The 27,701-nt window shown below is 39.8% G+C and overlaps 1 protein-coding gene across 31 annotated transcripts in view; it reads left to right on the forward strand.

Annotated features, from left to right (window-relative positions):
- MAP4 (microtubule associated protein 4) overlaps nucleotides 1-27,701 on the forward strand; it is a 168,468-nt gene that overhangs the window by 13,864 nt on the left and 126,903 nt on the right. The window contains exon 2 of one of the 31 annotated variants that reach the window (XM_049716255.1): nucleotides 4,043-4,082. The exons of 29 other annotated variants lie outside the window; for them this stretch is intronic. The gene's annotated coding sequence lies outside the window, so the exon portion shown is untranslated. Of the gene's footprint in view, nucleotides 1-4,041; nucleotides 4,083-27,701 lie in introns of all 31 variants that reach the window. One more of the 31 variants, XM_049716256.1, reaches the window with a different exon arrangement.

Here is a 27,701-nt window from a genome sequence, read left to right on the forward strand (position 1 = left end):
ATTATGTTTCTTCTCTTGTGAGGTGTCTGTTCAGATCTTTTGCCCATTTAAAAAAATCTATTTGTTCAAAAAATTTTTATAGGGCTTCCCTAGTGGCGCAGTGGTTGAGAGTCCACCTGCCGATGCAGGGGATGCGGGTTTGTGCCCCGGTCCGGGAAGATCCCACATGCCGCGGAGAGGCTGGGCCCGTGAGCCATGGCCGCTGAGCCTGCGCGTCCGGAGCCTGTGCTGCGCAACGGGAGAGGCCACAACAGTGAGAGGCCTGCATACCGTAAAAAAAAAAAAAAAAAAAAAAATTTATAAATTTATTTATTTATATATTTATTTTTGGCTGCATTGGGTCTTCGTTGCTGCACGTGGGCTTTCTCTAGTTGCGGCGAGCGGGGGCTACTCTTTGTTGCAGTGCACAGGCTTCTCATTGAGGCAGCTTCTCTTTTGTGGAGCACGGGCTTTAGGTGCCTGGGCTTCAGTAGTTGTGGCACATGGGCTTCAGTAGTTGTGGCTCACGGGCTCTAGAGCGCAGGCTCAGTAGTTGTGGCGCACGGGCTGGTTGCTCTGTGGCATGTGAGATCTTCCTGGAGCAGGTATCGAACCTGTGTCCCCTGCATTGGCAGGTGGATTATTTATTTATTTTTGCGGTACGCGGGCCTCTCACTGCTGTGGCCTCTCCCGCGGCGGAGCACAGGCTCCAGACGCGCAGGCTTAGTGGCCATGGCTCACAGGCCTAGCCGCTCCGCGGCATGTGGGATCTTCCCGGACCGGGGCACAAACCCGTGTCCCCTGCATCGGCAGGCGGACTCTCAACCACTGCGCAACCAGGGAAGCCCGGCAGGTGGATTCTTAACCTCTGCACCACCAGGGAAGCCCTGTTCATTTTTCATTGTTGAGTTTTAAGAGTTTTTTGTATATTTTGGGTACCAGTCCTTTATCAGATTTGTGTTTTGCAAATATTTTCTCCCAGTATGTAGCTTATCTTTTCATTTTCTTAACAGCAAATTTTGCAAATCAGAAGTTTTAATTTTATTTATTTTTAAAATTTCTTTGGCTGTGCTGCACGGCTTGTGCGATCTTAGTTCCCCAACCAGGGATTGAACCTGGGCCCTCGGCAGGAAAGCGCAAAGTCCTAACTACTGGACCTCCAGGGAATTCCCTAATCTTCCTTAGTTTTGATGGGTTCTCTAGGACATTGTTCTGTTGCAGTTTCTGCAGCATTCAGGAGCATAACTGTTAAGACTTTTTAGTAGGCAAGAAAGGTCAGCATAATGACTTGCCTTGTGTTACATAACATTCCAAAGGAAATGGATTAGTAATGTTATGAATGCCTGAGTTTGTACTAGTTGGGATGTGACCCAGGTACCTTTTGGTGATGGAACTGTTTATTGTTTATTGTTTACTGCAGAGTTCTGCTGTAAAGTGACACTTCCTGAACCTGTGTATATTAAAAACTATATGATTGGGGGAAAAAAGAAAAAAAGCTGTATGATTGGGATTTTAAAGACCAGAGGTTTGAGAGAGATATTCAAGAGTAGTTTAATTCTGAAATAATTAAGGCTTCATATGTCCATAGGTTTAGTGGACCATAAAGAATCAAAGTAAGGATGGTTGGCCATTATTCTAAAGTTGATATCCTGGGTAGTTTTTATCATTATCAACTTAGTTTATGTAGTTTTGGCTGTAACCCTGTACTTTTACTTGCATTATTCAGTGATGAAGTCTGTTAATTGGCTGTTAACTCTACTTTCACTTTCATTGCTAATTATGAAGGTTGCTGATGCTGCACCTTTATTTTCAGATCAGGTGTCCATGCAGGGGAACTTATGTCAGAAAAGATGGCTGTTTTATTGGTTTTAAGTGAAGTGACAACACAGGTCCCTGTATACATTTTTTTCCTTTCATTAATGAATTGATTGGGTCTTTCTGGTAGAATAAGAGACTGTCTTGTTATTGAGTGATGGTTTTGTCAGGTAAAAGGAGATGGTCACCAATTGTGACAGTTAATCTTAAAGACATGCTGTTCAAGATAAATCTCATTTAGCCAGACCCAGTTAAAATCAGACATACTGACGAAGAGTTAGGCGAGTAGAATAAGATTTTTGGCCTAAGGACATTTGAAGGTGGGTGGGTATACATAGTATTTATGTGTGCTTCTTGGTTTCTAAAGAATCTCTGCTATATGGTAATTTCAAATTTCATATGTGGTACTCTTTTTTTCAATTTACGTTTATATTTCATTTTTATTGAAGTATAGTTGGTTTACAGTGTTATGTTAGTCTCTAGTGTATAGCAAAGTGATTTAGTTATACATACATATATATATATATTCATTTTCATATTCTTTTCCATTATGGTTTAAACAGGATATTGAATATAGTTCCCCTGTGCTACACAGTAGGATCTTGTTGTTGATCTGTTTTATATATAGTTCTTTGTATCTGCTAATCCCAAACTCCTAATTGTTCTCTCCCCTACCCCCTTTCCCCTTTGGTAACCATAAGTTTGTTTTCTATCTCTGTGAGTCTGTTTCTGTTTCGTAAATAAGTTCATTTGTATCATATATTATTTTTAAAGTTTATTTATTTTATTTATTTTTGGCTGTGTTGGATCTTCGTTGCGCATGCGGGCTTTCTCTAGTTGTGACGAGCGGGGGCTACTCTTCCTTGCAGTGCGCAGGCTTCTCATTGCGGTGGCTTCTCATGTTTCAGAGCATGGGCTCTAGGTGTGCGGGCTTCAGTAGTTGCAGCACACAGGCTCAGTAGTTGTGGCTTGCGGGCTCTAGCGCAGGCTCAGTAGTTGTGACGCATGGACTTAGTTGCTCCGCGGCATGTGGGATCTTCCTGGACCAGGGTTCGAACCCGTCTCCCCTGCATTGGCAGGCAGATTCTTAACCACTGCACCACCAGGGAAGCCCTGCATCATATTTTAGATTCCACATATAAATGATATCATATGGTATTTGTCTTTCTGACTTATTTCACTTAGTATGATAATCTCTAGGTCCATCCATGTTGCTGCAAATAACATTATTTCATTCTTTTTCTTATGACTGAGTAATATTCCATTGTATATATGTACCACATCTACTTTATCCATTCATCTGTCGATGGACGTTTAGGTTGCTTCCATGTCTTGACTGTTTTTTTTTTTTTTTTTAATTTGGCTGCTCCAGGTCTTAGTAGTGGCAGCGGGCTTCTTAGTTGCAGCATGCGTATGGAATCTAGTTCCCCGACCAAGGATCGAACCCAGGCCCCCTGCATTGGGAGCATGGCGTGTTACCCACTGGACCACCAGGGAAGTCCTTTGGCTATTGTAAATAGTGTTGCTATGAGCATTGGGGTGGACATACATGGTACTTTTAAGCCCTGCAAGCTTTCTTTCTCTTTCTTCTTCTTTGTTTTTATTTTTCCTAACAAGCCAGCAATAAATTGACTAAAATGATGAGGTAATATCTTTCTAGCTCATTGTAGTCTAAGTTTGAGTCACTGTTCTCTTTGTGGAAAAATTCCAGGATACTTTATTTTCTTGAAAGAGACTTTTTTTTTTTGGCACTTGTTTTAAGGTTGTTTTGTTTAAAGCCAATGAAATGGAACTGTTAGGTTTCTTAAGCATCTTATTTTTGAAATGTTGCTTATATTATTCAATCTAATTCAATAAGTGTTTCTTTTCTTTTTTTTTCTTTCCTTTTTTTCTTTGGCCGTGCCGTGCAGTTTGTGGGATCTCAGTTCCATGACCAGGGATTGAACCTAGGCCACGGTGGTGAAGGCTCAGAATCGTAATCCACTAGGCCACCAGGGAACTCCCCAATAAGTGTTTCTTGAGTGTCTGATATGTTCTAGGTTCAGTTTAGGTGCTATGGCTATAAGACTATGTAAGTCCTGCCTTAAGAAGCCCAAATATTTAGTATATTTGTCAGTTTTTTTAAAAAATTAATTTTTATTGGAGTATAGTTACTTTACAATGTTGTGTTAGTTTGTACTGTACAGCAAAATGAATCAGCTATACATATACATATATCCTTTCTTTTTTGGATTTCCTTCCCATTTAGGTCACTGCAGAGCACTGAGTAGAGTTCCCTGTGCTATACGGTAGGATCTCATTAGTTATCTACTTTATACATAGTATCAATAGTAGTTTTTTATATAATTTTTAAATTCTGTTTTTTAATTAAACTTTTAACTTGGAGGTAATTGTAGATACATATGCAGTTGTAAGAAAACAATACAGAGAGATCCCTTGTACCCTTTGTCCAGTTTCCCTGCTGTGGTAGTATTTTGCAAAACCATATAACAACCAGGGTATTGACATAGAAACAGTTAACAGTAAATGGTACAGCTCCTCTGGAAAACAGTTTGGCAGTTTGCCTGAGAGTGTAATTGCTGGGTCATATGGTAGTTGCATGTTTAGTTTTTAGAGAAACGCCATTTACATTGATATAATATGGTGGTATTCCAGGCTCTGCAAGTGGTCTTCACTGACACTGCGGTGCCTTTGCCGACTGCAGGGGTGAAGTCCTGGCTTCCCTCCTTGGCCTCTTACTCCACCCTGGAGAGGGTGTTGGGTGCCTCATTCCAGCCTGGTGAGGGTTTGGCCTTTACTATATGGGTGGTGTTGGACCCACTGTGTTTTCTGTGGTGTTTGGCTGGAGTAAAATGTTTATTGTCTAAAAGTTTTCTGTCTTGCTAAGCTGAGCCTTTCCTGGTCCTTTGGCTAAAGTGAGCAGGCTTTCGTTGGAGTTTTTCTTGTCTGTACTCTTAGGTGTTTCTAGGTTGCCAGGCTTGTCATTTCCAATATTGAGATCTATAAGGCAAAAAGGAAGCCCAGGGAACTCGCCCCTTTTTGTTTCTTAGGTTCCCAAGGTCCCTTGCCATTCTAACTTATTCTCTCCACCTTTCAGAGTCTTAATGTTTTTTTATGTATGTATAATGTCCAGCGTTTTTAGTTGTACCTAGTGGAAGGAAGAGGAAAAAGTAGATTTTCTATTTTCTATTTTCATAAAGGCAGAAAAGTTTTTATATTGTTTTTAAAATGATATTTATTTTTCTGTTTATGAGAATATATATTTAGTGTACAAAATTTAGAACATACAAAAATTATAAAAGAATAACAACATTTTGACATATATTCTTTCAGCTGTTTTCTGTGAATATGCATACATATTTTTCTTGCTAAAATAGGAATTGTTTATACTATTTAAGAACTTCCCACTTAACTATTATAAGCATCATTCCTTGTCAATAAATACTTATGTATAATGCCATTTTTTGTGGTATCAATTAAGTTGTAACGTAATCATATTCAGGAGGTGATCCGTATGTATTACTCTGCTAGGTTAAGTACCTGAGAGAGAGTTCCTGTACAAATAAAGGATGTACTGTTTCACATGAATCTCACTGTTTAGACATTGCTTTTTTACAAAAGGGAGTCTGAAGTAAACCAGATTTAGCCATTAGTTTCAGAAACTCTGGGTGTATGGGTAGGTATTTAGATTTTAAAGTTTAAAAGTATCCATATGTCTTTATAAATGCTATTTTGATTAAAATTCTTGTTCATATTTTCCATTATGTCATAAGAGGGGTCATTATACTTTTCAGGAGAAAATCAGAGATAATAATGGCTTTCTTGTTTTTTCTTGGAGGAAATAGGAGATACCAGCAGTGTTTGTTTCAGTGAACCCTAGCATTAGTTTTCTGCTGGAGTTTGCAAAACATAAGCCAGAATGATTTAAATCATTTTCCATAGTGCAACTTTTTCTAATTGCTGTGCAGTATAATTCCAGATGTTCGGATTTATTGGGAAGTTTAAATTTCATAGATTGGAATTTTTAGTATTAGATGTCCAGGTTCATGTAGCAGATCTAATTAAAAATTATTACTCTTTCATTTTCTTCCACTTTGTATAATCTTTTTCTTAGTATCATGTGAATAGTTGCACTGTATGTCAAACTGAAACTAATAATTATAAAATCACTTTACAAATGAGCATAGATGTAGAAGTATGTAATATATAGAGTTGTTTTAGTTTCTATTTCTTGAAATATGAAGGTGCATATGTCATAATTTGTTTAGCAAGCAATCTTTCAACATAACATGGAGTCATTAATTAGACATGAAATTGAGATGTTATTGATCATATTTTTAAAACTTAATAATCATATTTATTTACTTTTTCCTTTCCGAAAGGGATAAGTAATGCTATGAAAAAAAATTTAAATTTAGAAAAAGGAAAAAAAGTTACCAAGTTACTAGTTTTCATATTCTTTTACAAGCAGTTTACCATTGAGAAGTGCTCAGCAAGCTGTTTCCTCTTTGCCAGTCTCTGCAGCTTGTGGTTTGGGATGTTCATCACTATCTGGTAGTGAACCCCAAATGTCCCACACCAGCTTCATTGGGATCACCTGGAGGGTCTTCTAAAATAGTTTTGGCTTTCTGCCTTTTATTCTCATTTATTAGATCTGAGGTGGAGTCTAGAATCTGAATTTTTAAAAATAGCTTTATTGAGATGTAATTCACATACCTTACAATTCAGCCATTGAAAGTGTACATTTCAGTGGTTTTTAGTATTTTCAGAGTTGTGTATTTAACACCACAATCGATTTTAGAAGGTTTTGTTAGACCGTACAAAACCCCTGCCCCTCTTAGCCATTACCCCCTTAATTCCTCTATCTACCCCCCAACCCCTGGGCCCCAGCCCTGGGCAACCACTAATCTACTTTCTATCTCTATAGATATGCCTATTCTAGATGTTCCATATAAATAGAATCATACAACATGTGGTCTTTTGTGACTGGCCTCTTTCATTTAGCATAATGTTTTTAAGGTTCGTCTGTATTATAGCATGTATCAGTACTTCATTCCTTTTTATGGACACATAATATTGTATGAATATACTGCATTTTGTTTATACATTCATAAGTTGATGGACATTAGGGTTGTTTGTACTTTTTGGCTGTTATGAATTATGCTACTGTGAACATTTGAGTACACGTTTTTGTGTGGACATTTGTTTTAATTTTTCTTGGGTATGTGCTTAGGGGTGGAATTGCTGGATCAAATGGTAACTCTAGGTGTAACCTTCTGGGGAGCTGCTATATTGGTTTTCCAAAGTGTCTGTACCATTTTTCAGTCCCTTTAACAACATATGAGGCTTCATGTTTCTCCATATTCTCGTCAACACTTAATCTGTCTTTTGGTTATATCTATCCTAGAGGGTGTGAAGTTGCAGAATCTGAATTTAAAAACAAAAGTTTCTCAAATGATTTTGCTGGTCTATAGAATAGTAGTTCTCAGTGGGGGTTGGGGTAGAGATGTGGTTTTGCACTCTAGGGGACGTTTGACAATGTCTGGAGATGTTTTTCATTGTCACAACTGGGAGGGTACTTTTGGCATCTAGTGGGTAGAGGCCAGGGATGCTGCTATGCACAGGATAACACCCCACTACAAAGAATGATCCGGTACAAAATGTGAATAGGACAGGGGTTGAGAAACTCTGGTCCAGAAGAGAATTAAACAATTACAGATCAAATTTTTAGCCCACACATTGGCAGTAGGACATTATTTTCCATGCAAGACCTATATATCAAATCTAGAAAAGGGAACCTTAGGGACCTAAGAGCCTCAGTCTAGTTTAGTATAATATGTGCTTACTGAGAGCAGTGGGTCCTAGCCCAGAGCCTGATTTGGTACGTATTTGTTGAATGAAAAGATATGTAGTGGTAGTTTGAACTAAAATGGTTCTTAGTTATTTTATAATGAATATCTGGATTGGTAGCCTCCACGTAGCTATATTGATTGTGTTTCCTCTCTTGAATTCCTCTACCCTACCAAAATCAATGATTGCATAAAAGAGTGTACATAGGGTCTGATTTTATAGTTTGTTTCAAAGAAAATATTTTAATGGAAGTCATTTAAAAAGTCTCAACAGCCGTATAAATGAAATTAGAGACTGGCTGTGGTAGGGCTTACTGGCAGAGGATATGTGTGTGTATTTTGAAATCTTGTGCTTTCCAGAGGTGGTGCTATTTAATGAGACTAAACTTGAATCCAAGATCTGTTTGTCTTCTCTCCCCTTATGTCTCCATTTTTTTTCTCCATGTTTGTCAGTTTTTGTCCTGTATTATGTTTGGTGATATGAAGGATTAAAGAAAGGTAATCCCTCTCTTAAATGTATTATATTATTATTATTTTTTAAATTATTAATTAATTAATTTATTGTCTGCATTGGGTCTTCATTGCTGCGCGTGGGCTTTCTCTAGTTGCAGTGAGTGGGGGCTTCTCTTGTTCCGGTGCACGGGTTCTACGTGCATGGGCTTCAGCAGTTGTGGCTCGTGGGCTCTAGAGCGCAGGCTCAGTAGTTGTGGTGCACGGGCTTAGTGGCTCCGTGGCATGTGGGATCTTCCCAGACCAGGGCTCAAACCCCTGTCTCCTGCATTGGCAGGCGTATTCTTAACCACTGTGCCACCAGGCAAGCCCCTTAAATGTATATTTTTGAGAAAGATCAGACATGTAATATAATATTTTTGAGAAAAATCAGACATGTATTTTGTGGATATTATAACAACTTTTTTTCTTGTAGAGAAAATACAGTAATTAACTGAAGTGAATTTTTCAGTTAAACTCTTTTTTTTTTTTTTTTTGCCATACGTGGGCCTCTCACTGTTGTGGCCTCTCCCATTGCAGAGCACAGGCTCCGGACGCGCAGACTCAGCGGCCATGGCTCACGGGCCCAGCCGCACTGTGGCATGTGGGATCTTCCCGGACCGGGGCACGAACCTGTGTCCCCTGCATCGGCAGGCGGAGTCTCAACCACTGCGCCACCAGGGAAGCCCTAAACTCTTTTTAAAGTCTTCACAAATGTGAAGTTTTCCAAATTAAAAAAAAATTTTCTACAATGTGGCAGATGTTGAGTGTTTTTTAAAAAATTTATAATAGGGCTTCCCTGGTGGCGCAATGGTTGAGACTCCGCCTGCCGATGCAGGGGACACAGGTTCGTGCCCCGGTCCGGGAAGATCCCACATGCCGCGGAGTGGCTGGGCCCGTGAGCCATGGCCGCTGAGCCTGCGCGTCCAGAGCCTGTGCCCCGCAACGGGAGAGGCCACAACAGTGAGAGGCCCGCGTACGGCAAAAAAAAAAAAAAAAGTTTATAATAAATTAAGACAAACAATACTAAGAAAATTTAGTACAGAAGTATTAAATGAAAACTGAAACTTTCTTCCTGGCAAGTGAAAATTGGTTTCTCATTGTTTAATTTGTATTTTTTGTAATGTGAGAGAGTCTGAATATCTTTTCATAAATTTATTAATCATTTGAATTTCTGTGAAGAGTTTGTATCCTGGGCTTATATTTCTATTGGGTTGTTGATATTTTTCTTATTTATTTGTGAGAGCTCTTAGTATATTATAAAAATTAGCCCTTTATGTATTATTTGTAATACAAATATTTTTCTCCTCGTGTGTTGTTTGCCTTTTGACTTAAGTTAGTTTTTAAAATGAGATTTCAATATTTTACTTTGATTTCTGGGCTTTTGAACTTTAGTAATAAAGTATTTCCTCCATATACACAAAGGTTATAAGTTCTGGAGAGCCTTCTTGATAGGGAAGTTTGCATGAGAAATTTAGTGAGAAATTTAGTAAGATTGTAATAATTATCTTCTTTATATAGATGAGAAAACTGAGGTATCAAGAGATCACCAAACAGTAAATGGTGGTCACTTTATGCTTTTAGCCACTGTGTAATGCTTTTCAGTGGAACTTGAAAGTAAATCCATGAAAAAGTGAATCCATAAAGGCCCTTATTTTGTTTTTTAACTTTTTATTTGTAAATATTTTGAACTCACAGGAAGTTGAAAATAGTAGTCTTCAGCCAGCTTCCCCCAACAGTGACATCTTAAATAGCTGTAGTATAATATCAAAACCAGGAAACTGACATTGATTGGTACATTACTGTTAACTACACTGCAGACCTTTTTCAGTTTTCCCTAATTTTTTTAACCTGCATTTGTGTGTGTGTGTGTGTGTGTGTGTGTGTGTGTGTGTGTAGTTTTTGTGAACCCCTTTCTTCAACCTGTCTTGGTCCTCTGGCAACCACTAATTTGTTCTCTCTGTCATTTTGAGAACGACATCAAATTGGAATCGTACAGTATGTGATCTTTGGAGATTAGCTTTTTTTGCTAAGCATGATGCCCTTGTGGCCCATTGTATGTATCAATAATTTGTTCCTTTTTATAGCTAAGTAATAGTTGGTATGGATGTCATGTGTTTAGCTTTACACTGTTGACAGTTATTTGGGTTGGCTCATGTTTTGTTGTGAATAAAGCAGCTACGCACATTTGTGTATAGGTTTTTGAGTGAACACACGTTTTCTTTTCTTTGGAATAAATACCCAAGAGTGTGATTGCTGGGTTGCATGGTAAGGGTATGTTTGATTTTTGAAGAAACTGTCCAACTGTTTTCTGGATTGGCAGTTCCATTACATTCCAACCAGCAGTGTAGGAGAGGTCCAATTTTTCTGCATCTTCACTGGCATTTGGTAGTCAATATTTTTATTTTAGCTCCTTTAATAGATGTGCCTTTATTTTTTATAGTTTCTTCAAAAAAAAGAGCAGACAGCTCATAATAAAACAACTTCAAATACCTTAAATTCATAATTTTTTACTTTCAGTTAAGTTTGTACTTTCTGTATTTGCATTTAAAATTTCAATGTTTTATTGCATGTGTGCATACTAAGATTATTTTCTGTATGGTCTTACATTTAATTACTTTTAAAATTTATTTCTTTTTAAATTAATTAATTTCTGGCTGCATTGGGTCTTCGTCACGTTCGGGCTTTCTCTAGTTGCGGCAAGTGGGGGCTACTCTTCTTTGCGGTGCATGGGCTTCTCATTGCGGTGGCTTCTCTTGTTGTGGAGCACGGGCTCTAGGCGCGTGGGCTTCAGTAGTTGTGGTGCATGGGATCTAGAGTAGAGGCTCAGTAGTTGTGGCGCACAGGCTTAGTTGCTCTGCAGCATGTGGAATCTTCCCAGACCAGGGCTCGAACCCGTGTCCCCTGCATTGGCAGGCAGATTTTTTTTTTTTTTTTTTTTTTTTTTTTGCGGTATGCGAGCCTCTCACTGCTGTGGCCTCTCCCGTTGCGGAGCACAGGCTCCAGACGCGCAGCCTCAGTGGCCATGGCTCACGGGCCCAGCCACTCCGCGGCATGTGGGATCTTCCCGGACCGGGGCACGAACCCGCGTCCCCTGCATCGGCAGGCGAACTCTCAACCACTGCGCCACCAGGGAAGCCCAGCAGGCGGATTCTTAACCATTGTGCCACCATGGAAATCCCCCTAAAATTTGTTGTTTCTTTACTACTACGTTCTATCCTGGATCAAATTGATAGGGAGATGCAGTGACCTGGATTCTTGAGATGGATAAAGCATAAGTTAAACCCATTACTGAGCAAATCCACATGTATTCTGGGATAATTTCTCAACTTTCCCCACTTCATATATTTATTTATTTATTTATTATTATTTTTTGGGCGCTGCATCAGGTCTTAGTTGTGGCATGTGGGATCTTCGTTGAGGCAGGCAGGATCTTTCGTTGTGACAGGTGGGTTTCTCTCTAGTTGTGGCGTGCAGGTTTTCTCTTCTCTAGTCATGGTGCTCAGGCTTGGGCGCGTGGGCTCTGTAGTTATGGCAAGTGGGTTCCAGAGCACGTGGGCTCTGTGGTTTGTGGCACGCAGGGTCTCTAGTTGAGGCACACAGGCTCAGTAGTTGTGGCACATGGGCTCAGTAGTTGTGGCACGCGGGCTTAGTTACTCTGCAGCATGTGGGATCTTAGTTCCCTGACCAGGGATTGAACCCACGTCCCCTGCATTGCAAGGTGGATTCTTTACTGCTGGACCACCAGGGAAGTCCCCCCACTCAATATATTACATAAGGATCATGATCCATGCTAATTTCATGTTCACAAGAAGGTAATAACACTGATCTGGCATTGTTTACCCTATTTACTCACCTCTTCTTCCTGTATAACTGCAGTTCCACAGCCAGCTGTCTCCATCTCTTCTAAGACTGCATTACAAATATGTCTTTAGCTGTGTTATCTATTTATGTCCATTTTCTTTACCCAATTGCCCAGTTCCCTATTTTTATGTATCCTAGTAGGAGTGACTTGGGAATTTCTTATGCTTAAGTTGAATCTGTTTTATCAAGTAAAATGTAATCTGTGTATTTTGAACTTTGCATAAAAGGAATTCATATATAGGAAGTGATTATTATAACCTAAATATAATATTTTCCAGTGACTTGTTAGTCATCATTTCGTACAACAAATGTGATGGCTCATTATGTAGAATCATATCCTTCACGCTTGTTGAATCGTGTAGGTTTTACCCCTAAGCACCTCACATGGCTATGATTTTGAGTGCTTGCTTTGTAGTGCTTCTGTCTCTGTACTTTATTTTGTGGGGGGAAAAATCTTTATTTTTCTTTTCTAATTTTTTTCTTATAAGCTGCTGTGGTTTAGGAAACCAGATTTTAGAATTGAGTTTGAGGGGTTTTATGACATACTTTTGTGTGGTCCAAGGCAGGCTTGGGCTTGTACTGGGTGTTTCATGTATTGTTTCATTCAGTCGTTATAATATTTCTGTGTAGACACTTTCCTTATCTATAAAGTTGGGAATGATAGACGTTAGAGAAGATAAGGCCCAAGGTTGCACAGCCAGTAAAAAGACAGCTTCAAATCTCTATCTTTTTGACGATAAAGTGTATATACTTGCATAGTACCATGCAGCCTTGCTTGGTAATTCCTTTCAGGTTTTTACTTGCTTCTTAAATACTAGATGTTGCCAGATATATGATGCTACTTAAACTAGGTGTGATTAGGAGGCACAGCATCCAAAGCAAGTGTATGAGATTGTAATACAAGGAGGTGATGGCTTGCTCTGTTATCCTGTGGCTTTTGTGTGTTGGTGTAATGCGAGAGGATCAGTGCATCATGATCAGTTTACAGCTCAGGAGCAACTCTACAACCTATTTTAGGTTCAGAGTTATTATTGTCTGCCTTGTTCTTTATGCTTGTTTCTTCTTTTCTCCTTCATCCTTTTCTTTTAACTTTTTCCTTTCTCTCTCTTTGCTTTTAAGAGACAGGAAACCAGGGATGTGTTGTTGAAGACCTAGCATTTTTTCAAATACCTAATATTTATGTAGTTGATGAGTAGGCTTCACCAGGAGTTTCCTTTTGTTAACAAGTTCAAGAGAGACCACCATGCCAAATGAAATTTTATCTTGAAAGTGAATGCAGTGAACACTGGCACTGAGAATAATGAACAAACATTGAAATGCCAACCTACTTCCAAGGAATCAGGGTTACCAGTTGTGTACTGTCATTTTGTCTACTTGTGATAAGTTGTTTTCTTTTTAAAGTTAAGCTTAATTATTCCCCCTTGGACTATTATTTATGTTTCTTCAGTTTTGAAATTCATTTGATCTTTTAAAATGGTAGCTATCTTCTGACCCCTTATAAGTTAAATAAATCGGGCCAGGCCACCTCACCATGTGAATTCCTGCCTTACCCTAACTTGGTCTTTGACACCCTGCGCTGGGCCACTATGGCTCCCTCCCCACCCCAAAACAAGGACTCTGACTTTGCTCTGCCCTACCTGATGCTTTAGGCTGAATTGTTTGGCAAGGGGAAGAGGGTCAGATTCGATTTTGAGGGGTATAATTCTGATGACCATATGGAGAGTCGGGTGAGAGACTGTGTCCGAGGGCTCTGTTAAGAGGCTGGTACAGAGTCCAGGTGAGGGAAAGGGTTTGAATGAGGAAGGTCAAGCACTGTACAGTTCATGATGGTGATATGATTAATTATAGAGGCTACCATTTATTGAACACTTACTATGTGCTAGAATTAATAAGTACTCTCTATGAATTTAACTCTCATAACAGTCCCATGATTGCAGGTCATAACATTTTTATTTTACGGATGAGGAAACTGAGTCACGAAGAGATTACATAACTTTCCCAAGTTTACCTAGCTCTACAAAAGGAAAAGCCAGGATGGGAAGTCAGGCAGTCTGATTCTAGAACCTGTGCTCTTGACTGTTTGGAGGTTTATTTTTCTAATCATTAGAGCTGTTCATTGGTGGAAGAGCTACCCTTTGCCGTAATGTGTGTCACGTGATGGTCATCAATCATCTACATCAAGGGTCATTCGGTTAGATTACCCTGAGGGAGCTTTCTAGAAATGCCAAGATTCTGTAACTTGATATACAGGGACTCCTTGGTTTGTATGGTTCTGATATGCACAAATTTTACTTACCATGATTCAGTTAAATAACACCCATTCCCTAATAACATGTACTACCTGTAATTGCATAAACTACAAAATTGCCGCTAGCTCTTCTCGCTACAGATTATTATGTAAGTAACAGGTGTACATCAGTATCAGTGATCTGTCATCTCCTTTCAAAACCTGTTGGTGACTGTTCACTGCACATCTGTTATTCAGTTCATGCAGAGATAGCAAAGCATGCAGTTCCATTGCCTCCATGTCACCCAGCGATAAACCCATGTGGCATTTTACAAAAATGGGTAATTGAAAGAAAGAACGAAGAAGGTGCAGCAAAGAACCAAAAACTTCCTTTCCAGGGTTGGAAGTGAAATGCAAATCATAAGTGAATGGAGTTACAGAAGAAATAACTTCACTGTGGGAATGTTGACACTACTGTCATTCAAAAGACTCTGGATATGCAGCTAGAGAAGCTCAGTGAAGGTGAGCTTATCTATGTAAATGAGGAAAATGGTTTGGTGAAAAAGATGAAGATATCCCAGAGGAGAAAGTGACATGGGCAAGAAATTTCACTTTTATTAAAAGAATTCTCAGAGATACTTTGTGACATTGAAAACATAAGGGATAAAATGCTGGAAGCTGGTCCATTCCCTATCATAAGTTAACTACTCTTGATAAGTTTTTTCAAAGAAATTATAAATAATTTTCAATGTTTCCAATCTTTTACAGCATACTAAATAAATGTTAGTTTTCCTGTTTTTTTATTCTTATACAATTATAAATGACAGAATTTTTAATGTTTCAACAAAAATTTTTAAAGATAACAGAACAATTGTAATTTTCCCCATTTATTATTACTATCGTTTTGCATGGTTTCAACTTGCATTGTCACTTTTTTAGTCTCACACCACTATGCAAAACGAAGACTGCCTATACTTAACTGTTGAAAGTTTAGTTTTTCTCTTCATCTTCTAGTGGCTCCCTCTAGCCTTTTCTTGCAGAAGTTTTTATATGCATCTAACAACAAAGCATGTTTCTTTGAGCAAGCTTTGCTTTTTTAAAAAAAATTGTACATAACTGGAAAATAACATATCTATCTTCTGATAACAAGAAAGGAAATATCCTTTAAGTTGATATTAAGGGCAATCTCATAGGAAAGAAGATGTTAGTTTCATGTGTTTGGTGCTCTGTCTCTCTTTTTTGGGGGGTAACAGTTTTATTGAGGTATTATTCACATACCATACAGTTCACCCATTTAAAGTATAGAAATCAATGGTTTTTAGTATATTCACAGATATGTGTGACTATTACCACAGTTTTAGAACATTTTTATCACTCCCAAAAGAAACCCCATACTCTATAGCCATCACTCTCTAATCTTTTCAGCACCCCCTCTTCCCAAGCCCTTGAGAACCACTAATCTTTCTGTCCCTCTTGATTTGCCTGTCTGGACATTTCATATAAATGGAGTGATACAGTATGTAGTCTTTTGTGACTGGCTTCTTCCACTTAACATAATATTTTCAAGGTTCATCTGTCTTGTAGCTTGTATTACTGCTTCATTCCTTTTTATGGACATATAACATTCTACAGTTTGGATATACCACATTTTGCTTATTCATTCATCTGTAGATGGACATTTATGTTTCCACTTTTTTGCTATTATGAATAATGCCGCTATGAACATTTGTGTTCAAGTTTTTGTGTGGTCATAGGGTTTCACTTCTCTTGGGTTTATACCTAGGAGTGGAATTGCTGGGTCATATGTTTAACCTGTTGAGGAACTGCCATACTGTTTTCTGTTAATAAAATGGCCACACGATTTTACATTTCCATTAGCACTATATGAGGGTTCCAATTTCTGTCCTTGTGATTATCATCATCCTAGTGGGTATGAAGTGGTTTCTCACTGTGGTATTGACTTTCATTTTCCTGGTGACTGATGTGCTTACTGGCTATTTGCATATCATCTTTGGAGAAATGGCTGTTCAGATTATTTGCCCACTTTTTTCTTTTTTTGGTTGCACCCTGCGTCATGTGGGAACTTAATTCTCTGACCAGGGATCAAACCCACACCCCCTGTATTGGAAGTGCGGAGTCTTAACCACTGGACCGCCAGGGAAGTCCCTCCCTATGACTTTTAGATTTAGCTTGTCAATTTCTGCAAAGAAGCTAATTGGGATTTTGATGGGGATTGCATCGCATCTGTAGATGAGTTTGGGAGGAGTATTGCCTTCTTCCATTGTACCGATGGGGAATTCCCTCTTCTTAACAATGTTAAGTCTTCCCATCCATGAATTTGGAAGCTCTTCTTTCTCCATTTTTTGTATTTTTCAGAGTACTATAAGTTGTGTGCTTATTTTGTTAAATTTATTGTTAAGTGTTCTTTTTGTTGCTGTTGTAAATGGAATTATTAATTTCATTTTTGAATTGTTCATTGCAAGTGTTTGGTGCTATTTTAATATTGACTTTGTTGAATTTAAAACTTTCAGGAATCAAGGGTCTTCTTATTGGCTTATAATTACAAGACATGTAGGCTTGTGTCGTAGCTTTCAAGCAGTTTGTGGTCAGACTTTGAGTTATTTAGTGATCACTTTTGAGCTATAGGCCACTTGTACTTAGGAGTTCCAAACTGATGACTACATATGCCAGTTGTATGGCCAATGTGACTGGTTTTCAAAAGCTCTTTCAGTTATAAAGCAAACGACTTGGCAACAAAAATGCCTTTCATTCATATCATTCTTTTGTTTTTCTTGGTGCGAAGAGCTGTAGTTAAGAGAACAGTTAGATTTTAGTGGTTTACCAGTTGCATTAGAGAAAGTCTATAAAAGGATTGTTGAGCCAGACAGCTTTCAGATGAAAAACCAGTTTATTAGCAAGGCAGGAACCTCTTGCAGATAGTTTGGTTAACCTGTAGCTAGTGTAGGAAGAGTTGAAACTATGTATTTTGAGATTAAATCTTAAATTATGTGGGCATGTGTCTGATAAGTATAGTTTTATCATCTACATCAGAATGATTTGGGGTAATTTGAAAGGCAGATTCCTGGGCTTCTACCCAGACTTACTAAATCAGATTCTGGGTATAGTTCTCTGTAATCTATTTTAAACCATCTTCCCAAGGGATGTCCACATTAAAGTTTGAAAACTGCTTTTAATTGTGTATCTCCTTCTCTTAAGATATTATTTTTACCAGAAATTGAAATTTTCACAGGAAGCCCTTAAAAAACAGGAACAGAAGATATCAGTACATTTTACATACTTCTGTTTCATTTATGTGTATGTGTGTGTGTATAACTGTATGTGTGTGAATATGGGTCATTTTATGAAATGATTTTTCCCCCATGGGTTGTGATATAAAGAGAAAAAGATTGAAGGCCTCAGAATTAGAAAAATGTGCAATATATTTTGCATTATTTTGTACCTGCTAATGTTCATGGAACTGAGATAGGTACTAGAGAATAACCAGAGATTACTGAACATTATTGCTCTTGAGCTCACAGTTTATAGTGGGTAATAGGCATGTAAGTAATAAAGTTGGTCGGTGGTGTACTAGTAGCACACATCATATAGCTAGAGTGCTCTGGAAGCCATGGAGGCTTTCATAGAGACGGACTGAGAGAGTAGAGGTAGGCCTTGAAAAGGTGGAAAAGAAAAATGGTATTTTAGTTATTAAGTGAGAGAGAATGATTTTAGGACTGAAGAAGAAGAATTGATATCTATATCTATATATCTGTGTAAATTATTTCTAATTCAGTGTAGTGATGTACTTATCCACTCTTATTCATATACTGCCTACACTCATTCTGGTGTAGCACCCGAGTGCATGGGGATCTTAAGGGATCTTAAGGGAGGAGCTTAAGGGAGGTTCTATAGCTCTTGTCACAGCTTTCCTCTTTCTGGAGGCACTCTTTCTTTCCTGCTCTTGGAACTTTTCTTTACTGGAGTTTACTTGTTTCCTTTTCAAATTTTATTTCATGTTAGTGCTTGTATTACTGTCTTCATTAGATGTACTTGGACCCACCAAGAGTCCAGGACGGTGGGGGAGGTCTAGTTGAGATCTGGGGAAAGCTTTATGCATTTCAGAAGGGTAAACTGTGTGTACTCCTGTCTTCAGAATTCTTTTCAGCCTCGAGGCCAGTAATCTAACTTTAGCCTTTATCTCTCAGTAGACTTTATAACCATTTTTTTGTTTTATCTTAAGGTAGGCTAACATTCACCTTTAGAATGTCCCACAGCTGCTCCACAAACTATCAGAGATTGTTAGCTTTTGTTCCTTATAGTTGTCTGCTGTAGAATCCTTTGTTTACATCAGCCGCCTTTAGTCACCTGATTCTCACATGCATACTGACACATACAGATTTAGGACGATTCACTCTAAATAGTGCTCTTGATCTAATTTGTTTTTCCTGAATGTTTTAGAGTAGAGGCTGATCACCTGCTACCTAAGCAGAAGGAACTGCCTCGGCAAGGCACTGGAGGTGTGCACCCTGTGTCACAGCATTTGGCCATAGCTCCATCTGTGAAAGTATGCTGCTTGGAGGCCAAGCAGAGAAAGGGCACATCCATGTGCTTTGAATACCCAGGTGTATAGTAGATGATGAATCACATCTTTTTTTAAGAATTAAAAAAATAGGGACTTCCTGGTGGCGCAGTGGTTAATAATCCACCTGCCAATGCAGGGGACACGGGTTCGAGCCCTGGTCCGGGAAGATCCCACATGCCACAGAGCAACTAAGCCCGTGGGCCACAACTACTGAAGCCCGTGTGCCTAGAGCCCGTGCTCTGCAACAAGAGAAGCCACTGCACTACAATGAAAGAGTAGCCCCCACTCGCTGCAACTAGAGAAAGCCTGTGAGCAGCAACCAAGACCCAACACAGCCATAAATAAATAAATAAATTTATTTTTAAAAAAGTTGTTGTGAGAGACAGTGTGGGGAAACAGTTAAGAGTTGGGGTCCACTACTTTACTAGGCGAGTGACCTCAGGCAAGTTACTTAAACTTTAAGTGCCATAGTGTCCCTATTTTAAATGGGGATAATAATATACCTACATACTAGAATTGTTCAACGTATTCTTTTTTCTTTTTTCTTTTTTTTTTTTTTTGTGGTACGCGGGCCTCTCACTGCTGTGGCCTCTCCCATTGCGGAGCACAGGCTGTGGACGCGCAGGTTCATCGGCCATGGCTCACGGGCCCAGCCGCTCCGCGGCATGTGGGATCTTCCCAGACCGGGGCACAAACCTGTGTCCCCTGCATCAGCAGGCGGACTCAACCACTGCGCCACCAGGGAAGCCCTCTTTTTTTAAAATTAATTTAATTTATTTATTTTTGGCTGCGTTGGGTCTTCGTTGCTGTGTGCAGGCTTTCTCTAGTTGTGGCAAGCGGGGGTTTCTCTTTGTTGCAGTGCACAGGCTTCTCGTTGCGGTAGCTTCTCTTGTTGTGGAGAACGGGCTCTAGGCGTGCAGGCTTCAGTAGTTGTGGCATGGGGGCTCAGTAGTTGTGGCATGGGGGCTCAGTAGTTGTGGCTCGCAGACTCTAGAGCGCAGGCTCAGTAGTTGTGGGTGCACGGGCTTAGTTGCTCTGCAGCACGTGGTGTCTTCCCAGACCAGGACTCGAACCCATGTCCCCTGCATTGGCAGGCGGATTCTTAACTACTGCGCCATCAGGGAAGTCCTCAACATATTCATTGAATTGATATATGTAAAGTGATTAGAATAGTACCTGGAACATTAGCACTCAATAAATGTTGAGGTGATGCTGGAGAGGAATCCTTATTTTTTCTTACAAATCTGACCCAGGGTAGGTTCAATATTTGGTCTAGAATATGAAGTTTGCTTTTTAATTGTCACAATAATGATTTTTTGGGGGGCATTGAAAAAATTCTAAAAGTCTTTCTTTTTGTTCACTTGCAGCCAGATATCAAAGAATGGGGGAAATTCTGGAGAATAAGTGATTTTTAAAAATGGTCAACATGTGAGCTGTTTTTTTCCTTATGATTTCTTCTTTTCCTTTTCCATGCCTGTACAGTAAAAATAGATCTGGTTTCCTAGGTTATCACAGCTTGTAACAAAAAGCTTTTTTGATAAAGTTGGCTGTTGGGTCAGTGGGATGAGATCATTCCTTCCTAACTAGTTTGCAAAGTTTGAAGTATTTGCTGAAACAAAAGCCTGCCGGGTTGGCTAACCACACAATAAGCCTGATTTTGTGGGTATGTTCAGGGCAGGAGAGTGTGATAGAATACTACTGATATGTGGAAGAAGGTGAAAGGTGCTTGGCACAGTACCTCTGCACTGTGGCTGGCCACGTGTGGAAAGAGATTAGAATGATAAAGGGGCTCAGGCCACACTTAGGGTTGGAACCTGGATTTAGGCCTTCTTTGAGATGTGACGAATTAATTGAAAACAGTAGTCCTTCTACATTTGGATTAGTGCATCTCTAATGAAAAATATTTGGCATTTTGAAACTAAAGAAAGGTTGATGCCATGGAATTGTATACTTCAAAATGTTTTAAAAAAATTTAAAAAATGCTTAAGTGTATGTTCTGTAAATTTCATCTCAATAACAAAAGAAAAAGAAAAATTATTAAGGATAACTGGGAGGAAAATTAATACACTCAGTCTTCTGTTTGTACCAAATTAAGTTGAACACTTACAAGCTTTAACCAAGGCTTCAACTTTCACATCATGGATATTGAATAGTGGCACAATTCAAGAATTGATAATTAAATAGGAGACAAGAATCTGTGTCAGGAGGGCATGCCACTTAAAAAAAGGATAGCTACTTGGTGCTATTTCCAATAGGTAGGCTGGCTTATTTTGTTGACCTCAGAAAACTAAAGCTTTCTAACCTAGCATAGGAAATGGTCAGAATTATAATACCCTTTATCTTGCCCTTGTTTCCTTCTTTGGAATAGTATAGGGCTGAGAAGAAATCCTGGTTCTAGTTGAGATTCAAGATGACCTTGAATAAGTATCTTTGTTAATCCCCTTGGCTCTTTTCTCACTTATAAAATAAGGAGTTTGGATTCAAATGCCCCTTTTTTGTGATTTGGTTGGAAATATCAGACACACATTGCTAAGTTATTTTGTTTTGTTTCTTTGAGTGTAATAAATATAAGTCCTCATTAGAGTTGGTCACTGTGAATCTGCAAAATGAAGTTAGAGTTAATAGTGAAACCGTGCACCTCAGTTGGGACTTGAACGCACACAGCTGGCACTCGAACCCAGCCAAAACCCTGATTGGGACTTGAACCCACGCGGCCAAAACCCACAGTGTTCCAACTGAGATCACACACCTGGTTTCAGGACTTAATGAAGCTCAGGTTCTTGATGTCTCATCACAGAAAGAATTCAGTGAGAGACAAAGTGATAGGTAATAAGTGAATTTATTTAGAGAGAAACACACTCCACAGACAGAGGGAGTGGGCCATCTCAGAAGGTGAGAAAGGAACCAGGATATGGGGTTGTCAGTTTTTATAGTGGTGGGTAATTTCATAGGCTAGTGAGTGGGAGGAGTATTCCAGCTATTTCAGGAAGGGGCAGGGATTTTCAGGAATTGGGCCACCGCCCACTTTTTGATCCTTATGGTCGCCTTAGAACTGTCATGGCGCCTAAGGGTGTGTCATTTAGCTTGCTGATGTGTTACATTGAGCGTATACTGAGGTTCAAGGTCTAGTGGGAGTCGACTTGTCCACCATCTTAGACCCATTTGGTTCTAATCCGTTTATGTCATGTCCTCAGGCTATGTCATTCTTTCAGAGGTTATGCCCTGCTCCCTTCTCTCCTGTTTCAATAGTACCAGTGGTAGAACTTCAGATTTGAAGCTTTAATGGAGAGCCAGCTAGTTTTCAGTGATTAGAGACTTGGACGTTACTTATACAGACTTTCTTCCATAGTAAGTTTCTCCATGGAATTGTAGATTGTGTGAGAGTGCAGTTTTTGGTCATGGGTCAGATTTAAGTTGGAAGTGAATAAAGTTTGTTACTAGAATGTTAAAGACAGACGTTGTATACAGTTGTCCCTCGGTATTCATAGGGGATTTGTTCTAGGACCAACTTTAGATACCAAAATACCCTGGTGCTTAAGTTCCATATCCAGCCCTCCGTATCTATGGTGGATTCAGCTGACTGTGGATTGTGTAGTACTGTACTGTTTTTTTCTTTAGATCTGTTTCTGAATACCTGTCCTGGGGAAAATAGGGGCTATATTGTGGGCAATTTATATTTTTCTGTATTTCAGAAATTTCTGTAAATAAGGCCCAGGTTCATGATTTTTGATGCTTAAACAATGTTAAATACTGAAACGGCACTAGCCATTCAAGTGCTTACCTACAGCCATAGAGCAAACTCCCTGGTCACTTTGGAAGTGTACATTTTGACCATGTTCAGAAATAAAGACAACATAATGATTGCATCAATATTTTTATGTAAATAAGCCCATCTAAATATATTTTAAATTAATTTTGTAACTTACGGAAATTAGATTTACAGAAAAGTTGTTAGAATCTCCTATTATTAACATCTTACATTAGTATGGTATATTTGTGACAATTAATAAACCAATTTTGATACATTATTATTAATTAAAGTTCATACTTTGTTTGGATTTAGTTTTTACCTAACGATCCTTTTCTGTTCTGGGTCTCATCCAGGATACCGTATTACATTTAGTTGTTATGCTTAGGCTTCTCTTGGCTAGGACAGTTTCTCAGACTTGATTTTTGATGATCTTTTTTTTCATGATCTTGACAGTTTTGAGGAGTACTAGTCTGATATTTTGTAGAATTCCTTCAACTGGGATTTATCTGATCTTTTTCTTATGACTAGACCAGGGTTACAGTTTATGAGAGGAAGATTATAGAGGTAAAATGCCATTCTTATCACATATCAAGGGCACATACTGTCAACATAACTCATCACTGTTAACGTTAATCTTGATCACCTGGTTTAGGTAGTGTTTGTCAGGTTTCTCTTTTGTCTCCCTTTTCATATTGTACTCTTTGGAAGGAGGTCACTATGTGACCCACCCACACTTAAGGAATCAGGGTTAAGTTCTACCACCTAGAAGCTGGAATGTCTAGACTAATTCTTTGGAATTCTTCTTCATGGTAGATTTATTTATTCTTCATCACTAATTTATTCAATCATTATTTATACCAGTATGGATTCATGAATACTTATTTTGTATTTTGGGTTACAATCCAATACTGTATTTTGTTGCTCAAATTGTTCCAGCTTTGGTCATTGGAAGCTCTTTCATTTGACCCCTGTGTGCCTTTCACATTCCCTCGTTAATTAATTAATTATTATTTTTATAGCATTTCCTAACTTTCTGGCATTACAAGATATTCCAGGCTTTGCTTGTATATTTTCTGTCCCGGTCCTAGAATTAGTCATTTCTCCAAGGAGCCCTGTTTCCTGTGTAAGAGATGGTATTAGAAACCAAGCCCTGGACACCAGGTGTGCTTGTTGCTTACTGGAATGCACCTGAAGATTTTAATTAAACTTTATCTGTGTTTTTTTTTAATTAATTAATTTATTTTTGGCTGCGTTGTGTCTTCATTGCTGCACATGGGCTTTTTCTCTAGTTGCAGCAAGCGGGGGCTACTCTTGGTTGCGGTGCGTGAGCTTCTCACTGTAGTGGTTTCTCTTGCTGCGGAGCACGGGCTCTAGGTGCATGGGCTTGAGTAGTTGTGGTGCGTGGGCTCTAGGGTGTGTGGGCTTCAGTAGTTGCAGCACATGGGCCCTAGAGCGTGCAGGCTTCAGTAGTTGCGGTGTGTGGGCTCAGTAGTTGGGGCGCACGGGCTCTAGGGTGCGTGAGCTTCAGTAGTTGTGGCACACGGGCTCAGTAGTTGTGGCTCGCAGGTTCTAGAGCGCAGGCTCAGTAGTTGTGGCACACAGGCTTAGTTGCTTCGTGGCATGTGGAATCTTTCCGGATGAGGGCTCAAACCTGTGTCCCCTGAATTGACAGGTGGATTCTGAACCACTGCGCCACCAGGGAAGTCCCTATCTGTGTTTGAACAGAGTGGAAATGTCATATTTATGGGAAAATATTTAGGCTTGTTCCTAATTTAGACTTCTTTCTCCCCTTCTTTTCTATCTCCTTTTGCTGTGGTTTTATTGCAATATAGTACTAAATCTTAAAATATGTATCATGTAAAATGCCATTAAACTAGTGGTCTGTAGCTGTAACATATAGAATTTTAAACCATTAGATTACTGCCTTAGGAAATAGGAGTATGCATTCTTGCTCTTTCCTTAAAGCAGAGGTATCAGGACAGAGCTTTTCATGTCATTGATTAAAACTCTTCAAAGGAGTTAGTGGTTGTAACTTCCAGGAAAGTAAGACATTTTAAAAAATTAATTTATTTTTATTATTGGCTGCGTTGGGTCTTCGTTGCTGCACGCGGGCTGTCTCTAGTTTCAGTGAGCGGGGGCTACTCCTCGTTGTGGTGCATGGGCTTCTCAATGCGATAGCTTCTCTTGTTGCAGAGCACGGGCTCTAGGCGCGTGGGCTTCAGTAGTTGTGGCACGTGGGCTCAGTAGTTGTGGCTCGCGGGCTCTAGAGTGCAGGCTCAGTAGTTGTGGCTCATGGGCTTAGCTGCTCTGCGGCATGTGGGATCTTCCTGGACCAGGGCTTGAACCCGTGTTCCCTGCATTGGCAGGCGGATTCTTAACCACTACTCCACCAGGGAAGTCCCCAGCTATAGGATTTTTGTAAAAATATGTTCATTTGGCTCTAAGTGTTGTCTTTGGAATAAAGTATCTTGAAGTATCTTTGTTAGGCGATTTGGTTAATAAACATATCTCTATCCTAAGGGCCAGTCTAAATTCCTGTTTTGTTAGGATTGCCAAAGTTTTTGTATTTGATTAGGTTGTAACAGGAGCATTCATGACTTAGTCTTTCATGGGAATGGCTATTTACAAGTAATTTAATCCTCTGTGAGCCTCACAAGGCAAACTTAATCCTAAATCTTTAAGTAGCAGTCTAAACTGATGGAATAATAGACAGGTGGGATTTATGTTTACCCAATTACTGCAGCAATTTTGGCCAAAACATTTGAATTAGTATTCTGATACAGTATACTAATTAACAGAAATTGTGTCGCTTCTTTGTAAATAGCACATAGCTATAAGTACTCAGGAGAAGAGAGTATGTGAAAGGTTTTTCTGTTCAGATGTATAGACTTTGCTCTTTAGATCTAATGACAGCAGTCAGGAGCCCCTAAATCAACATACTAGTTTTTTTCTAAAAAAATGTACGTTTGTATACATACCTAAAAAAATTAATATTTTTTAACATAGTGCATAGCGCTTAGTATTAGGTTAAGCCATACAAAAATGCAGTTTTGATAGGTCAAAAACAAATATTGGGCTTCTCTGGTGGCGCAGTGCTTAAGAATCCACCTGCCAAAGCAGGGGACACGTGTTCGAGCCCTGGTCTGGGAAGATCCCACATGCCGTGGAGCAGCTAAGCCTGTGTGCCACAACTACTGAGCTTGCGCTCTAGAACCCATGAGCCACAACTACTGAGCCCGCGTGCCACAACTACTGAAGCCCACGCACCTAGAGCCCATGCTCCGCAACAAGAGAAATCACCGCAATGAGAAGCCTGTGCGCTGCAGCGAAGACCCAGCGCAGCCAAAAATAAATAAATAAATATTTTAAAAAAAACCCCCAAAACCAATCAAATACCAATAATTTTATGTCGTTCCACTTAATAAATATTCAATACTTTTTTTTTTTTTTTTGCGGTATGCGGGCCTCTCACTGTTGTGGCCTCTCCCGTTGTGGAGCACAGGCTCTGGACACACAGGCTCAGCGGCCATAGCTCACGGGCCCAGCTGCTCCACGGCATGTGGGATCCTCCCAGACCGGGGCCCGAACCCGTGTCCCCTGCATCGGCAGGCGGACTCTCAACCACTGCGCCACCAGGGAAGCCTTTCAATACATTTTGTTGACCTGAACAGAGTGAGATCATAGTCAAAATGGTAGGCTTAAAAAGGACTTCTGGATAATTCTTTTTTTTAAAAAAATAAATTTATTTATTTATTTATTTTTTGGCTGCGTTGGATCTTCGTTGCTGCACGCGGGCTTTCTCTAGTTGCGGCGAGCAGGGGCTACTCTTCATTGTGGTGCGTGGGCATCTCATTGTGGTGGCTTCTCTTTGTTGTGGAGCACAAGATCTAGGCGCGTGGGCTTCAGTAGTTGTGGCTTGTGGGCTCTAGAGCGCAGGCTCAGTAGTTGTGGCACATGGGCTTAGTTGCTCCACGGCATGTTGGATCCTCACGGACCAGGGCTTGAACCCGTGTACCCTGAATTGGCAGGCGGATTCTTAACCACTGCGCCACCAGGGAAGTCCTGGATAATTCTCTTTACAAATAAAGTGAGGTGATTTGCCCGAGACCTTTTATCCAGTTTATGGCTGAGGTTAAGAGAGGCCAGATGATCTGCCAATGGCAAATTATTTTAAATTTGACTTGAGATACTGTTAAAACCTTGGATTTTTTCTTTCTCCTGTAGAAATAAAGGCATAACCTGAAGCTGTGTATTTGACCGTAGACCTAGTGCCCATGGTACTCTTCATAGAAATGATCACAAATACTGTTTTCACATGATGTCTACTTACATAGTATAATACATTAAAATTACTTCTTAGAAAATAAGGGGCTTCCCTGGTGGTGCAGTGGTTAAGAATATGCCTGCCAATGTAGGGGACACGGGTTCGAGCCCTGGTCCGGGAGGATCCCACATGCTGTGGAGCAGCTAAGCCTGTGTGCCACAACTACTGAGCCTGTGCTCTAGAGCCCACGAGCCACAACTGCTGAAGCCCACACACCTAGAGCCCGTGCTCTGCAACAAGAGAGGCCACCGCAATGAGAAGCTCTCACGCTGCAACGAAGAGTAGCCCCTGCTCGCTGCAACTAGAGAAAGCCCGCGCAGCAACGAAGACCCAACGCAGCCAAAATAAAATAAATAAATTTATTTAAAAAAAGAAAATAAGGAAGTAATAGAGTAACAAATTATATAATGTTTTATGTAATTTATTAGTCTGTTATGGTATAAAAAGTTTTTAATAATTTCAGCCATATTTAACGATACAACTCAGATGTGAGAGCCAATGTCAATCATACCGTTTGGGATGGATGCCTCTGAGATTTTTTTTTTTTTTTTTTTTTTTTTTTTTTTTGCGGTGCCTGGGCCTCTCACTGTTGTGGCCTCTCCCACTGCGCAGCACAGGCTCCGGATGTGCAGGCTCAGCGGCCATGGCTCATGGGCCCAGCCACTTCGCGGCATGTGGGATCCTCCTGGACCGGGGCCCGAACCCGTGTCCCCTGCATCGGCAGGCGGACTCTCAACCACTGCGCCACCAGGGAAGCCCCCCTCTGAGATTTTCACAAGCATTTTTAAAAAGAAGTTTAAGACCCCTCATGTTTATGTGAA

This window comes from Orcinus orca, chromosome 10, assembly GCF_937001465.1.
Source record: "Orcinus orca chromosome 10, mOrcOrc1.1, whole genome shotgun sequence".
NCBI classification, from domain to species: domain Eukaryota; kingdom Metazoa; phylum Chordata; class Mammalia; order Artiodactyla; family Delphinidae; genus Orcinus; species Orcinus orca.